We start from the raw sequence: 16,089 nt of genomic DNA, 5'->3' as shown, positions 1-16,089 counted from the left end.
CCAGCAATGGTACCAACGATGACGCGTCTTCACCATGGAAAGGTGGCTGATGAGCTGCGCAACAGAAACGAAATAAGCGGCAGAGTGCTTTCAGAGCAATGGTAGTTCCCGGCCCTTTCTCGTATGTGTTTCTCGATTCGTCGGGGAGGCTCGTGCATACCAGTTGGTGCCAGTCTTTTAAGCCTCATACAGATGAATGAATCTCCCGATAGTGAAGATTTCGAGATCGTAGCTTATGCCTTCATAGTGGCGTGTAACCGGCACCACCATGACAGCGCTCTTTAGGTTAGGACTGCTCATGCAGGTCTTCAGCCTAGTTTTCTCCGTACTATGCGTTATGACAGCCTTTTCACCTCTTCGGAATCGTCCGCGTTGGCCACCGCTGCAAGTTTCATGGAGTCTCTTGTCACTAACTAATGTCCATGTTAAGCGACGCCAAGCCGCTTAACATAGGCTTTGCCTGTTTCATATTAGTTCGAAAATGGGTTCATATTAGTTTCATATTAGTTCGAAAATGCTGAGGGAAATAACACCCTCAGCATTTAGAGTGATAGCGACGGTCCTGGGCTGAAGAAGCACGTGAATGAAGGAAGATGGTCCTTGACCGCGTCGTGCAAACTTGAGTAAGGAGGATGGCTGCCAGAGTAGGCAGCGAACGAAATCTTTCATTGCTGTTCTGTGCTGATAGCTAAGCGAATCGGGGATTGCGATATGATATTGGTTGAGACACCGGAATCACTGGTGACAAGGACCCAGAGCCACTGCTTATCGCACAGATGTTGTTATTCTCAGGAGATATCAAGTATTTTCAGAAGGTAAGGGCATGCGGGTACGGTATAGGTCGGTGCTTGTAATGGCACTCTCCAGTATTTATACCTTTCTTTCTCAATAATTTGAGCTTGAAACAATTTGTCTTTAAAGAATTGGTGACGTAGCTAACATGAAATTTATAAACATAGGAGTGCACACCCACGGCGCCTGCGTTTCGATGGAGGCGAAACGAAGTGGCATCCGTGTGCTGTGCGATGTCAGCGCACGCGAAAGATCCCCAGGTGGTCGAAATTAATCCGTAGCCCTCCACTACGGCTCCCCTTTCTCTCTTTCCACATCACTCCCACCTTCATACCTTCCCTTACGGCGCGGTTCAGGCGTCCACAGAACAAGTGTGCGAGATACTGCGCCTTTCCCTTTCTGTGAGCCAATTAATATTATTAGGAGTGCACACATGAGGAGGAGGAAAAACTTTATTGAGCCCTATATTATTTGGCGGTTTTTGGACGTCTTCAGAGATGTCTGCTTGTTGTATCCACAAGATTCTTCTCCGTCGACTTCGTCCACTTTTTCACAATGGTCGGTTGCCCTTAGTCCAGGGCTCCGCTGGCTGCTGCCGCCCGTTGGGCTCGCTGTACCAGACCCTGCTGGTCTTCGCAGCGGTCGCTGGACAGCAGAGTCTCCCATTGCTCCGCACTCGGGTTTCGAATTTTGGGGACCACATCTATGTTTTGACATGCCCATGTGATGTTATATAGTGTTAGTGTTTCATCGCACCACGGACATCTGTCAGCGTATATGGTAGGGTGCATTTTGTTTAGTATGTGTAGGTTTGGGTATGAACCCGTCTGTAATTGTCTCCATATGACAGTTTCCTCTCTGGTAAGAGAACTGTGCGTTGGGGGATATCGCATTCTTCTTCCTCTATAGTTTTCTAGTATGGCCGAGTATGCCTTGGGTGCTGGCAAAAGTTCCGCGGACCCGTCGGATGCTCGGAAAGTAGTGTATGCTCGAGCTATCCTGTCAGCCTCTTGGTTCCCTGCCACCCCCATGTGCCCCGGTACCCATATAATTTTGTGTGTGGTCGTGTTTTCTTCGTGGTTTTTAATTCTGTCGCTCGCTTCGAGGAGTATACGAAGCGCGTGACGACCAATCCTACGATTCATGAAATTTCGACAGGCTGTTTGAGAGTCTGTGAGTATCGTTAGCGACCGCCCAGCTCTATAGCCCTCCGCCACCGCTAGAGAAACGGCTGCTTCCTCGGCCTCTGCTGCTGTGCAGTGTCGGATAGAGGCGCTGGTCACTTCGCGAAGAGACGAATTGAACACCGTGGCCACTGCAATTTTGTTCTGTCCTCCTCTCGAGGACGCGTCTGCATACACAGTCGTGTCTTGAGGAGCGTATGTTTTTTGAATAAAATCGGCCCTTGCTTCTCTTCTACCTTGGTGGAGGTTAGGGTCCATGTTTCTCGGGATTGGAGCTACCTTGAGGGACTTGCGAAGTTCGTCGGGGATCGTTACCGTCCTCGCTATTTTTCGCATCTGCTCACAGTATCCGAGTCCCTGTAAGAGCGCTCTTCCAGTCGTTGTCTGCAGCAGCCTGAGTTTTTGCGACTCAAGCTGCGCCTCGCGTAGTTCTTCGAATGTGTTTTGCAATCCAAGCGCCATGAGCCTTTCTGTAGACGTGTTGCGCGGTAATCGGAGCGCCGTCTTATACGCTTTGCGTAGCAGGGCATCCGCTTGTTGTATTTCACTCTTGTTGAGGCACTGGTAGGGCAGGCTGTACATAATTCGGCTCACTACCAAGTTTCTAACTAGTTTTAGTGTGTCCTCTTCGCGCATGCCATGCCGCCTGTTGGTGATGCGGGTGATCATGCGTGTCACTTGTAGCGTTGTTGTTTTGAGCATGGTAAAAGTGTGACTACTGCGTTGGTTCGATTGAACCCACATACCTAATATTCTTATTGTTGTCTTTTCAGGGATGGGCATTCTTTCCAGGTAGATGTTGAGTTTCAGGTTCTCACTGGTTGGGACGGTCCGGTTTTGTTTGCCTCTCCACACTCGAAGCAGTTCCGATTTCTCGGTCGAGCATGCGAGTCCTCTTTCTCCGAGATATTTCTGTACACAGGAGGCCGCTTCCTGTAGTTTTTCTTCCTTCTCCCCGACGGAACCGGTGTTCGTCCAGACTGTTATGTCGCCTGCATACATGGCGTTCCTGATGCCTTCGATCTTCTCTAGTTTTCGTGCTAGACCTATCATAGCTATATTGAAGAGGATAGGTGAGATGACTGATCCTTGTGGTGTTCCTTTGTTTGGCGCGTGAATTTTGGTCGATCGAAGGTCTCCCATGGCGATGGTGGCCGTTCTATCTGACAGGAAGGCTTTGACGTACCCGTGGATTCTGCGTCCGCAGTCCAGGTCGTCTAGGCCTCTAAGGATTGCTTCGTGACTGACGTTATCAAATGCTCCCTTGATGTCAAGGGCCATTATGACATTTTCACCTGTTCGGGGTACGTTGCGGAGCACATCTTCTTGTATTTGAAGCAGCACGTCCGCGTCGAGAGTTTTGCTCTGAAGCCGAACATGGTATGGGGTACATGTTCATTATCTTCCATGAAATTTTGCAGTCTGAGCATCACCACCCGCTCGTAAAGCTTGCCGAGGCACGACGTGAGCGAGATGGGCCTGAGATTTTCAATTTGGAGCTGGTTGCCAGGTTTAGGTATCATAATTACTTCGGCGTGTTTCCAGTCTTCGGGAACCGTCTCCGCCTCCCAGTGTTTGTTTAGAAAGCTTACGAGCTCTTGTATGAGGTCGTCACTCAGGTTTCGGATCAGGGCATTGTCGATTCTGTCGGCTCCTGCTGCCGTGTTTCTGGTCGTATTCCTTATGGCCGCATAAACTTCTTCCAGAGTTATTGGACGGTCGAGTTTCTCGTTTTCGGCTCCGCGATAGTTTCCTTGGTATCGTGAGGGGTTGCGATCACCGAAACATTTTTTTCGTGCCTTCTCTAAAAGGTCGGTGTCCGAACCCTCGAAGGAGTGAATGAATGTGTGGATGCATTTATTGTTTCCTGATTTTGTTTTGGTCGTATCGATTAGTGCTCTTAGGAGATTCCAGGTTCTGGCCGTACCTAAGGTTCCCTTAAGCGAGTCGCTGAATTGTTCCCAATTTTGTCTCGCGAGTTGCGCTGCGTATTCTTCAGCTTTTGCCGTAACGTCTGCTATCTTTTCCTGTTGTGTTTTTGCTTCCGCCATCTTTTGGTGAGACTGCGTCTGGCTTCCCATAGTCGCAGAAGGTGCCCGTCTACTTCGGGCGTTGTTGTTGTTCGTCTTACACTTTTTGTGCATTTGTCTCGCGTTTCTGTCAACATGCCGCTCCAGTCTTCTAGTGATTGAATGCCACCTTCAGATTTTTTGCAAGATCCGCGGAACGCGTTCCAGTCCGTGAGTTTTGCTTGTCCGATCCGGCATCTTACCTTTTCCGATGCTATTCGCGTCCGGAGGATAAAGTGATCGCTACCTAGGTTTTCCATCATGTTTTCCCACTGTGACTCCTTGCTCTTCCTTACGAACGTGAGGTCCGGGCAAGTGTCCGTGCTCACACTATTACCGATTCTCGTGGGGGTCGCGGGATCTGTGATTAGCTTACAGCCAAAATATTTGGCTACGTCCGCTAATGTTCTTCCCTTGATATCTTGTTTCCGGTATCCCCAACTCGTGTCCATGGCGTTGAAATCTCCCACGATAATGAGTGCATTTTCTTTGGCCAGCTTGTGCGCTCCGTGGAAGAGTTCGAAGAATTTGGCTTTTCTTTGTCTTGGCGGGCTGTACACGTTTAGTACGAATGCGCTCCTTCTCTTTCGCTTTTTCGGAATGATTTCGACAAGCGCGTGCTCGATGTCCGTGTCGGCGATGGTATCGTGCCTGATTTTGGTGATGGCTTTGAGACTAGAACGGCTGCTTTACCTCCGTTTTGGCTCTCGTAAACATCGTACCCCTGTAAAGAGGGCCTGGTTCCAGTCTCTTGAAGCGCAATCACATCGGGGGGTGTAAACTGTGTGTTTATGTATTGTTTTAGTAGGGCCTGTTTTTTTGCGGTAGCCTCTGCAGTTCCTCTGACGCGTCTTGGTCATGTTTACGTGTTCGTGCTGTTGCCTTGTTCGACAGCGAACGCCGTTAATGCTGGACGGTTGTACGCTCTTTCCCTAATGTTTTCGTTATGTCTTTGTTTTCGAAAAGCACTTTTGATTTCTGAGATCTGCCCCTGAAATTGTGCTTGCATCTGTTGCATTTGAGATTGGATTTGCCGCATCATATCCTGCATCATCTGTTGAATTCGTGTTTCAAGTTCTCCATAGTTGGATGCTGTGGCTGTTTTGGAAAGTCTCTAGTGATTTCAAGCTCCCGCTGTTGTGCCTTTAGTGTTTTTGTTAGTTCCTAGACCTTGCGTTCGAGCTCATTTTGTTTGAGTCGAGCGAGTTCAAGCTTGCGTCTGAGTGCATCACTGCTCGCGTCTTTAGCTTCTTTGAGAGGAATATTTTTGTTGTTTGTATTGTTTGTGTTACTATTTTCTACCGAGTGCGGATCAACGGTAGATGCCCAGCTTACCTTGCTGCCGCCTTTCTGGGAAAGCTTCTTTTTCTACTTTTCTTGTTTGTTCCCCTCCTGTGAACCGGCCGGCGACAGAGGTGGGAAGGAATTGGACCTTGATCGGCTCCTCGAGGTCTCTCCTTCTGAGCTGAACCATCGCTTGCGTGGTCGCCCGCGTTGGCCACTGCGCCCTCTTTCCCCGCTGGGCTTTGGTCTTGCTTTTTTCAGTCTCTCGGGGCACTCTTTGGATCCAGTGCGATGTGCCTCACCACATATTAGGCATTTGAGCTCGCACACATGGCCTTTCGTCGGATTTTTATCTCCGCACAGTCCGCACACATAATGTCCGGTGTGGGGCACACGTCGGAGCGGTGTCCTTGCTGGAAACAGACGTAACACACTTGCCTCGTGGGGCGGTACTGGTAGCACGGTAGTTCCCCTCCGTAGTATGTTACGAATTTCGGCAAGATCGGGCCGTCGAACGTGATCACGGCGGTCTTGGATTTTCTAAGCATCCTTGCCTGGAGAATGGTTACTCCTTGAGTTCTGACTCGTAGGTGTGCTTTCAGCTCTTCGGGAGACGTACCTGGGTCAACACCGTGAATTACGCCGCGAAAGACGTCCTCCGGAGCTGCCACGTAAGCGTTGACCTCGTACGACTTTCCGGCGAATTTAAGGCGGGTAATGCGCCGCACCAGGTGAGCCGTTTCTTCATGTGGGGTGCTAACGATAATGATATATGATCATGTGCGAAGCCTTACAAGTATGTCCTCGTCCTTGCATTGTTGGCCGCACGCCATGATAATGGCGCGCGCTACTTTATGTGTGGTGAGTGATTTCACCATGAGTCCTTTCTTAGGTCGAAAAATTATTTTGATGTTTTAATAGGAGTCCTTAAACAGGGCGCAACGCCGTCAACAATCAATGGAACGTTCTGCGATCAGTCGCTGCACTTTTGTAAGCGCACGCCCGAGCGTCGGAGAGAGAGCTTCGTTGTCGTCGTCTTTCCTGACCGTCACGCGCGTTGAACATGATCGTCGTTCTCTTCAAAGCATCAGGCGCTGAACATATCGGAGCCCAATACCTGTTTTACAACTTCCCCCGGGCGAAAAGACGCCATCCTGGCGGGTCATGGCGATGTGACGATGGCAGGGTCGTAGTAAGGCTTCAGGCGGTTACTGTGTACTATTTCACGATTGCGGCGACGGTGGTCAGTGGATGGCGTAAGGGGTTCGATGAGGTAGTTGACGGGGATGTTTGCTTGACAATACGGTAGGGGCCCTGATACTTGCTCAGAAGTTTGGATGAAAGGCCGGAACTGGAGGAAGGCACCCATAGCCAGACCAAAGAGTCTGTACGGTAAGTAGGAAGAAGTGCAGATTGATCTCGGGTGGTTTTCTGCAGTTGCTGGGCGTGAGAAGGGAAGGACCGGGCAAGCTGGCGGCATTCTTCGGCATAAGTTGCAGCTTGTGAAACAGTCGTGAATTCGGAAGAATCCGGTCGGTAAGGGAGAATGGTGTCCATGGTACAAGAGGGCTCACGAACGTAGAGAAGGAAGTATGGCGAGAATTCTGTGCTTGCTTGAGTGGCCGAGTTATAAGCGAATGTGACGAATGGAAGAACGCGGTCCCAGTTGGAGTGGTCTGAAGCGACATACATTGCCAGCATGTCGCCCATGGTGCGGTTAAAACGCTCAACCATTCCATTTGTTTGCGGATGGCACGCGGAGGTGGCGCGATGAACGATTTTGCATTCTCTCAGAACAGCTTCGACAACTTCAGAAAGGAAGGCAGGACCTCTGTCACTTAGCAATTCTTTGGGAGCACCGTGGCGAAGAATGATGTTATGGAGGATGAAGGAGGCAATGTCTTGGGCTGTAGCAGATGGCAAAGACGCCGTTTCGGCGTAGCGTGTGAGATGATCAATTGCAACGATGATCCAGCGATTGCCTGTTGATGTGCTAGGAAGCGGGCCGTACAGGTCGATTCCAATGCGCTCGAAGGGATGCGCTGGGCAGGTCAGCGGCTGCAGAGGAGCGGCGGGCTGGCGAGGTGGGTGTTTTCGGCGCTGACACTCTTGGCAGGACTGGACGATCCGACGAACATAACGGTACATCCCACGCCAGTAGTACCGCTGTCGCAGGCGAGTGAAGGTTTTCAATAAGCCTGCGTGGGCACACTGGGGATTGTCGTGGTAATGGGAGCAAATCACAGAGCGCAGATGGGTCGGAATAGCAAGCTGCCACTTTCTACCATCCGGAAGGTAATTCCTACGGTAGAGGAGCTCGTCTCTGACGGCGAAATGGTGAGACTGGCGACGGAGAGCGCGGCAAGGAGGTCGTGAAGCGCGGCCAGATAAAACATCCAGGAGTGAAGCGATCTATGCGTCTTTGCGTTGCTCGGAAGTCATATCGGTGGGCATGTCGGTGGGATGTAGGACGGATATAGCAGGAGTGGCTTCAGACGGCAATGGAGAACGTGAGAGAGCATCAGCATCGGCATGTTTACGGCCAGAGCGATAGATGACGTTAATATTGTATTCTTGGAGCCTCAGAGCCCAACGGGCCAGTCGACCAGAAGGATCTTTCAGAGAAGACAGCCAGCAGAGGGAGTGATGATCGGTGACGACATCAAAAGAACGGCTATACAAGTAGGGGCGAAATTTTGCTATTGCCCAGATGATAGCGAGACACTCTTTCTCGGTGACGGAATAGTTTGCTTCAGCTTTTGTTAGGGTCCGACTGGCGTAAGCGACAACGTACTCATCAAAGCCAGACTTCCGCTGAGCAAGTACTGCGCCGAGGCCGACGCCGCTGGCATCAGTGTGAATTTCCGTGGGAGAAGAAGGGTCGAAATGACGCAGGATTGGCGGAGTCGTCAGAAGGTGGCGGAGTGTCGCGAACGCATAATCACAGTGTGGAGACCAGGCTGAAAAATCGTGGCTGGACAGAAGCTTGGTGAGAGGGTTGATGATTGTGGCGAAATTGCGAACGAAGCGGCAGAAGTACGAGCAGAGGCCGACGAAGCTGCGGAGTTCTTTCACATTAGTTGGCTTGGGAAATTCTGCCACAGCGCGCAGTTTTGCCGGATCGGGAAAAACGCCGTCCTTGGAGACGACATGCCCGAGAATTGTTAGCTGTCGTGCTCCGAAACGACACTTCTTTAAATTTAATTGGAGGCCAGCGTCGGTCAGGCATTGCAGAACTGTCTCAAGGCGCTGGAGGTGAGATGGAAAGTCTGGGGAAAAGATGACAACGTCGTCCAGGTAACAAAGGCAAGTGTGCCATTTGAGCCCTCTGAGTAGGTTGTCCATCATGCGTTCGAATGTGGCAGGGGCATTGCATAGTCCGAATGGCATGACATTAAACTTATAGAGCCCATCGGGTGTGACGAAAGCGGTTTTTGGGCGATCGGCCTCTGCCATCGGCACCTGCCAATAGCCGGAACGCAGGTCTATTGAAGAAAAGAACTCAGCTCCCTGTAGGCAGTCAAGAGCGTCATCGATACGAGGGAGAGGATAAACGTCCTTGCGCGTAATCTTGTTCAGTCTGCGGTAGTCTATACAGAATCGGATTGAACCGTCTTTTTTCTTGACCAGGACGACCGGAGATGACCAAGGGCTGTGCGACGGTTGGATCACGTTGTGCTGGAGCATGTCAGTCACCTGTTCGTCAATAATGCGGCGCTCGGCGGCTGAAACACGGTACGGACGCTGGCGCAAAGGGGCATGCGTGCCGGTATCAATGCGGTGAGTAACGGCAGTTGTGCGCCCCAACGAAGGTTGCTGGGAGTCGAACGAAGCCGCGAAACGTTGTAGGATCGCGACAAGCTGGGCTCGTTGTAGGGGCGTCAGGCCAGCGTCGATGGACCGGTGGAAAACTTCGAGGGAAGATGGAGTGGCGACAGGAAGAGGCGTTATGGCGCTGATGTGAAGGCCGGCAGTGTTATCGACGAAGGAATAGGTGGGAGTGGAATCGAGCAAAGCAACGCTACCCAGTGACTGGCCACGGAGCAAAGTAGTTGGGCAGGGGCACGGGTTACAAACGAAAATAGCACTTGAGCTGCGAAAAATTTTTAGCACAGCATGGGGCAGCAACACAGCTTTTTGGTCAGCGCATCGTAACGAGGGTGTGTTGATAACAGTGGCATCGGAAAGAGCAGCACAATAAAGAGGCACAAGCACTGAGGAGAAAGGCGGAACATCGGTGCCCTCTGCAACGTGCACAGTAGCGGCAGCAGCAGCGGACGCGTCGAAAGAAGTTTCGCTGAGGGGTGATAACTCAAGTTGAGCACGGGCACAGTCTATTATGGCGTTATGATTGGAGAGGAAATCCCAACCAAGGATGACGTCGTGTGATGAGCTGGCGAGGACGAGGAATTCTGTTGTGTATTGAACGTCGTCGATGACAAGGCGGGTGGTGCAGGCGGCTAATGGTCGAATGTCCTGAGCGCTGGCGGTGCGAAGAGAAACGGCAGGAAGCGGCGTCATTACCTTTTTGAGCTTGCGGCAGAGGGTGTAATTAAGAACTGATACGGCTGCGCCAGTGTCTACAAGTGCTTCGACAGGAACGCCTTCAATGAATACGGTAATAATGTTGGCTGGTAATGAAACAGGTCTTGTGTTATTCCCTGATGGCGCAGTTCTTGCCTCCGGAACTGCAGCCGTTAGTTTTCCGTGTGACCGGTTGATTGGCGGCGAAGCATTGGAGAACGGGAACGACGGCCTGGTGAAGGCGAGCGGTGGGATCGGCGATCGTAATTTGAAGAGGACTGCGGAGGAGGCTCAGGGAACACGGGCGGGATGGACGGGGTATGATTGTACATCGGCTCCTATTCAAGTGGTGGAGGTGCCAGCAATCCCTTCAACCTGGAGCTTCGCAGCCGAGCGTTGCCTACCACTTCCGCGATGCCTGAGACCGCCAACCAACCGCCAACCCCATCGCCTGCCATCTGTCCCGGTGCAGCGCGTCAGCGCGACCCAGCAATCTTCAGCGGCACCGATGACACGGATGTAGAAGACTGGTTGGCGTCGTATGAACGCGTAAGTGCGTACAACAAGTGGGACGACAACGTGAAGCTCACAAACGTCATTTTTTATTTGAGCGACGTGGCCAATCTATGGTTCCGCAACCATGAAAGTGACATCCCTACCTGGGCGGCTCTCAAGACCAGCCTGACCGAAGTTTTTGGCCGTCCCGCTATACGTAAGCTTCGCTCCGAGCAACGCTTGTAAAGTCGGGCACAACAAACCGGCGAGAACTTCACCAGTTTCATAGAAGATGTCGTCAACCTCTGCAAGCGCGTCAACCCTACCATGAGCGACGCTGAGAAGATCGGGCACATTATGCAAGGTATTGACGATGACGCCTTCCATATGCTCGTCGCCAAAAATCCCCAAATTGTGTCCGATGTAATCAGATTCTGCCAAAGCTTCGATGAGCTGCCCAAAAGGCGGCTTTCTACACGACGTGCTGGCCTTCAGCAGGCCACCCTTTCCAGCTTGGCTCTCTCCGGGGACGGTGCCCTGGATCAGCAGTCGATCTTTCAGCAGATTCAACACTTTGTGCGTGAAGAAGTCGCACGCCAGCTTTCTTTGTCTACCTGCTACCCAGCACCTCCACCACTTGTAATAGGAGTCCTTAAACATGGCGCTACGCCGTCAACAATCAATGGAACGTTCTGCGATCAGTCGCTGCACTTCTGTAAGCGCACGCCCGAGCGTCGGAGAGAGAGCTTCGTTGTCGTCTTCTTTCCTGACCGTCACGCGCGTTGAACATGATCGTCGTTCTCTTCAAAGCATCAGGCGCTGAACATATCGGAGCCCAATACCTGTTTTACAATGTCATTTTTTGGGAGTGGCGGCAGTCTTCGCCTAGGCCTCCTCTGCTCCACCTGTCCGGTCTTGTTGCAGCCGGTCGCATTACCCAGTGATTTTCGATCATGAGGTTGGGCGTCCGGGCCGGTTCCCGTGCCTTTCCGTTGTCCTTGTCTCTGAAGTTTTTTTTTTTTTCTGGCGCTTGGATTGAACAAGCTCCCAACTGGCATCGTTGTTGTACCCGACGCGCTCTGATGAGGAATCTGACGGGATTCCGTCTTCGCTTCCTGACTCGGCGTCTCCAAAGTCGTCTTCATCCATCCCTTGGAATTCGTCAAGGAGGGCATTTGGTTGTTGTGGCGACGCACTTGGGTCTTGGCTTGGCCCTGCCATATGGTCTCTCTTTGAAGAAGCGTCGGTGCTAGGCGCCGCCGTCGTCAATAAGCCTAGCGTCCCATGCTCTCCCGATGTCGTGCTGGGCGTCCCGTCAGGGTTAGCGGGCTGGGGCCCGCTTTGGAACTTTCAAGTCCGGTAAAGATCCGAAAAAATTGGTCCTACCGCTTGAAATATGGCATCCAGGGGATCCAGCATTTGATGTCTTCCAGTTCCGAATGAAATCCGGTGGCGAAAAAGCGTTGGTCCGGTGAAATCGGTCAAAATTTGCGGAGCCGAAGTGACGCGTGTCCGCCTACTTCAACCGCCATGAAGGAACTCCTGCACACATGAAAAAATCAACGAATGGAGGCTATTCATATTTTTTATCCATAATTCTTGCTGCATTTTGAACAAGACACTGGGCATTTCAATTTAAGAGTGCGGGACAGAATCCGGGCGGCATAGCCAGCGGAGCCCTGGACTGAGGGCAAACGACAATTGTGCAAACGTGGGCGAAGTCGACGGAGAAGACTTGTGGATTCAACAAGCAGACATCTCTGAAGGCGTCCCAAAAACCGCCAAGAAATATAGGGCTAAATAAAGTTTTTCCTCCTCTTCCTCCCGGCCACAGTGGCTGCTTTTCTGGGGAGGCGAAAATTAAGGCGCCCGTGAGATGTGTAAAAAATCTCATGTGGTAAAAATTTCCGGATCCCTGCAATTTGGCGTCACTCATAGCGTGAACCATTTTGGGTCGTTAAACTGTATATAGCCAAACCAAGTATCCTTTGAAAGGGATAATGGTGTCCCGGTCAGCCATATTAATGGTATCGCGCATGCGCGTGTACGGCATAAGAAATCAGAAACACATAGCCCATACATCCATCGGAAAGTGTTGAGAAACAAAAGGTCTCCAAATGCAAGTCTCAGGCTTCTCATTGAACCGCTTTCCAAATATCTCGGTATTTGAAGTTTACATTGAAGCTTTCCGATTTTAACCTTGGTGTGGTGGTTCATAAAGGAATTCATCATTGCTCACAGGCTTTGTTCAACAGTTAGAAAATTACCTACGTGTACTTCCTTCCGTTATCCTGAGCCGGGTACCTTTATTTCTGCTGACCTGTTTGTATTAGTAGTGTATGTTCGATTGAAATCCTTACGCCTGGAATCATTACGGCTGCAAACGTTGAAGCTGTCGTGACAGGTACTTGAATGTACTGTGACAAGCGCTCCGATTTGTTTGCTCTAATATCTAAAAATAATTTTGATAGACATTGTTATAGGGCAAATTGTTTCGGCAATATGGGCCACCATATTAAAATAGTTTGTGACCTCGGAAAGGAATGGATGCTGAAGAGACTTCTTCAATACGGGCAGGAGTGGTATGTGGATAGTCGAGATATGAGTTTTCTTTCATGTCGTTGTATGTTATAAGCCTTTACGGCTCAAAAGTTGAAAAATGGCGAATGCTTTAGTGCGTGCAGGGATGAATGGCACGCAGTGGACAAGGATGTAAAAAAAAAGACTTTGAGACACACAAGAGCTCGTCGTTTCTTTTCTTTTGCACCAGCCTATTGCGCGCTGTTCATTTCTCTCATGCTATACCTACATGGCTAAACTGCCGAACTAGTCTTCGGGGCAGTAAAGCTAGTCAGATGCGACGCCGGCATATAGAGGTTCGGCAGGAGATGCCTTATACAAAGTACATATTTGTGGCATTACTTCGGTGACCCCATATTCAAAGCAACAGGTGGCCTGTGTTCGTTCTGTTCTTATGTGTTTCTGCCTGCGGCGCTTACGACACCGATGAACACAAGTTCAAACAATAGATCTCCAGTAGCGGAGTTACACAACAAAAAAAAACTTTCGCAAGCGTGCCGGTTAGAGTCACTCTTATCGATCGACATGTCCGCCGGCAAATATTCAGCAGTAAGAACCGGCTGCAATTGATCAATTAAAGCCGCTTGTATCGATCCACATGTCTGCCGGCAAATATTCAGCAGTAAAAGCCGGCTATAATTTATCGGTGCGCAACAGGTTTGTGACGCGACTGCTGCATAATTAAGACCGAGGTTGGAGACCGAGGAAATATATTATGCAGAATTAAACAATAAGGGTTTCTAGTGCTGAGTGTATAATGTTCGCTAACCGTTTGCATTTTACTTTCTTTTAAATGCAGTCCTTTACCGTTTATAAATTAAACCGTGTATTACTTTCCGTCCTGCCTAATAAAGTTTTTTCGTGCAATTGATATCATTCGCCCTTCATGCTCACATGAAGTGCATAAGTAACACGGCTTTGTATCGCGTATTTTGTTATTTTTTAAAAATTTAGTTTAAATTTGTATGTATTACTTATGGGTCCTTCCTGCTATTTTGTTCCATGAGATTGACAGTATGATTAAATAAATAAATAGCCTTCAAAGTTGCTCTCGTCTGTAAAATTTATTCGCATAAGAAAAAGGTCATACAAATGATCAACATTTTATATAACAACTCTAAGGCCGCAGTGGTCTATTTTAAAATGTTTCGGCGCGCACACTAGAGAAACCAGCGCAGGTGGAAGTTCCAAGCGGCTCTCAGACGGCGGCGCGGCAGATTGCCCCGCGCAGCCATCGGCGGTTCTAGTCTATGACGAAACTACATTAGCGGTAGCAGGCAGGTTCCGGCTTAGAAGTCGTAAAGAGCGCTGTGAGCTCGTATTGCAGTTAGCGTGCCAGCTCATACAGCTGTGCTTAGTTTTCGTTCAGCCTCTTTTGTCAAGTGTAGTCTTCCTCCTGTCATTTGTAAATAGGTTTTGTGTACTTTGTGTGTTTTGTTATATAAAGTGAAGTTTCCTCTTGCCTCTTCAAATTCGTGGTCCTTCGTCTCTGTGTGTATGTGTCAACTACAAGTTGCCTGGTAAATCGACTAGCATCTTGAAGAGGTTTGGAAGAAGAAGAAAATAAAACTAACCTGACCTTTACAGCAACTTTTTAGTCCTGATCACCAGCGAGCACTGCAGGAAATATTGTTCGGCTCATACTCCGCGACTAGAAGCATGGTGACTCGGGGACCGGGCCTTGCAGTTTTATTGCGATAGCAATACTGCGCCAGGTTTCGAGCCGTCGCGTATCCCCGGCGGACGCCGTGTTTGACCTTGAACAGCAACCGCTTCAGCCGAGGTTCGCCAGATGGCGGCACCGTCGGCGCGCCGCGCGCTGCAGCGGCGCCGCTGCCGCGCCGAACAGATGGTTCGCCGCTACTTCCGCCTCGCCGTGTTTGATTTTCTATGCTTGCTGCTAAAGAGAGGTGTCAGCAAGAAGCTGCGGCAAGGAAGCGATAACGTGCAAAAGAGGCAGTGAAAGAAAGTTGAAGAACGTCGTGCTAAGCATCGTGCACAAAATGAAGCTCGGCGACTGCGTTCTAGCTCTCCAAGTGCTTCCACCTCGTCGGCTACTGATGAACAGATGACTGTTCAGGAATGCCGCAATGCCACCAAGCGCAGACAGCGCGCTGAAAAATCGCCGGAAGAACAGTCCTAACCATTGTGTGTCATGTGTTGCTCTACAGCCAAATTATCAAACCACACAAGCTATGCCACAAGCGAACACACAAGCGTAGACATGCGGACGTTGCTAACTCACTTTACCAGGCTGAACCAGAGCCAAGCCACTGCCATTTTTTTGATGTCTGAAGTGAATTCAGTCATCTGTCTGCGCGCTTGCATGTGATCGTTGAGTGCAGTTCTGCCATGGTTTGATATTTAAGAATGACTGTTCACATCGCATGATACCAGCTTAATAAACTCTAGTAGCTCTGTTACTAACTTAATGGATGCTTAATGGATGGAAATAATGGGGAAGGGGTCACTTTAATACATCAGAGATATAGGGATCCACCGAACTGTTTCCTTCAGGGGCTTGTTTATTGTAGAGAAAACGTCACTGTAGTGTGCCGCTCAGTAATGCTATACCAGTGGACTATACAACGTTCCTTTGGACAAACGGTTAATGTGGCAAACTGTGCGTGTATGCAAATGTCCTGAACAGATGTCAGCACAAAAGAGCCATGAACTTAGGGCAGTCGAAAAAGACGCCGCTGAACGTCCGACAACGTTTATTGCGAATGATTCACGTATACGTATACATACACTCTGTGTCGTCACCGGCAACGAGTGCGCAAAAATATCAGCTTTTTTTCCGGAGAGAATAATAGATTCCGGACTGACACATTCTTCCCCAGATTACATATCATTTACACTTCTACGATTTCTCGTTACAAGCCTGTGTCCCTTTTTTTCTAACCTAAGTATCTGTTTTGGTGCTTAGAACGATATTGAATTTTTTTTCCTTAATGAAGAGTTGCGCGCACAACAACAAACAGTCAGAGGAATAAAACAAAGGGGACAAAAAAAGCGAAATTCTGGATCATTTTTTGTCTGCCTGCGACGGTGTAGCTAGTGCACGCAGCTCTTAAGAAAAAAGCCATGCGCCGATTAGCCCGAGAAGAAGTCTGCCTAACCCACCTAAAACCGCATACTTCAGAACATTTGCAAATATT

General features: G+C 49.8%; 1 pseudogene; it reads right to left on the bottom strand.

Moving 5' to 3' along the window:
* The window catches only part of LOC146174160 (uncharacterized), a 268,166-nt pseudogene extending 252,928 nt beyond the window's left edge, over window positions 1-15,238 (bottom strand).
* Between the last annotated feature and the right edge of the window lie 851 nt (window positions 15,239-16,089).

This window comes from Amblyomma maculatum, chromosome 11 (assembly GCF_055883805.1).
Source record: "Amblyomma maculatum isolate TAMU_Amacu chromosome 11, ASM5588380v1, whole genome shotgun sequence".
NCBI lineage: Eukaryota > Metazoa > Arthropoda > Arachnida > Ixodida > Ixodidae > Amblyomma > Amblyomma maculatum.
This window is presented reverse-complemented; position numbering and strand designations above follow the sequence as displayed.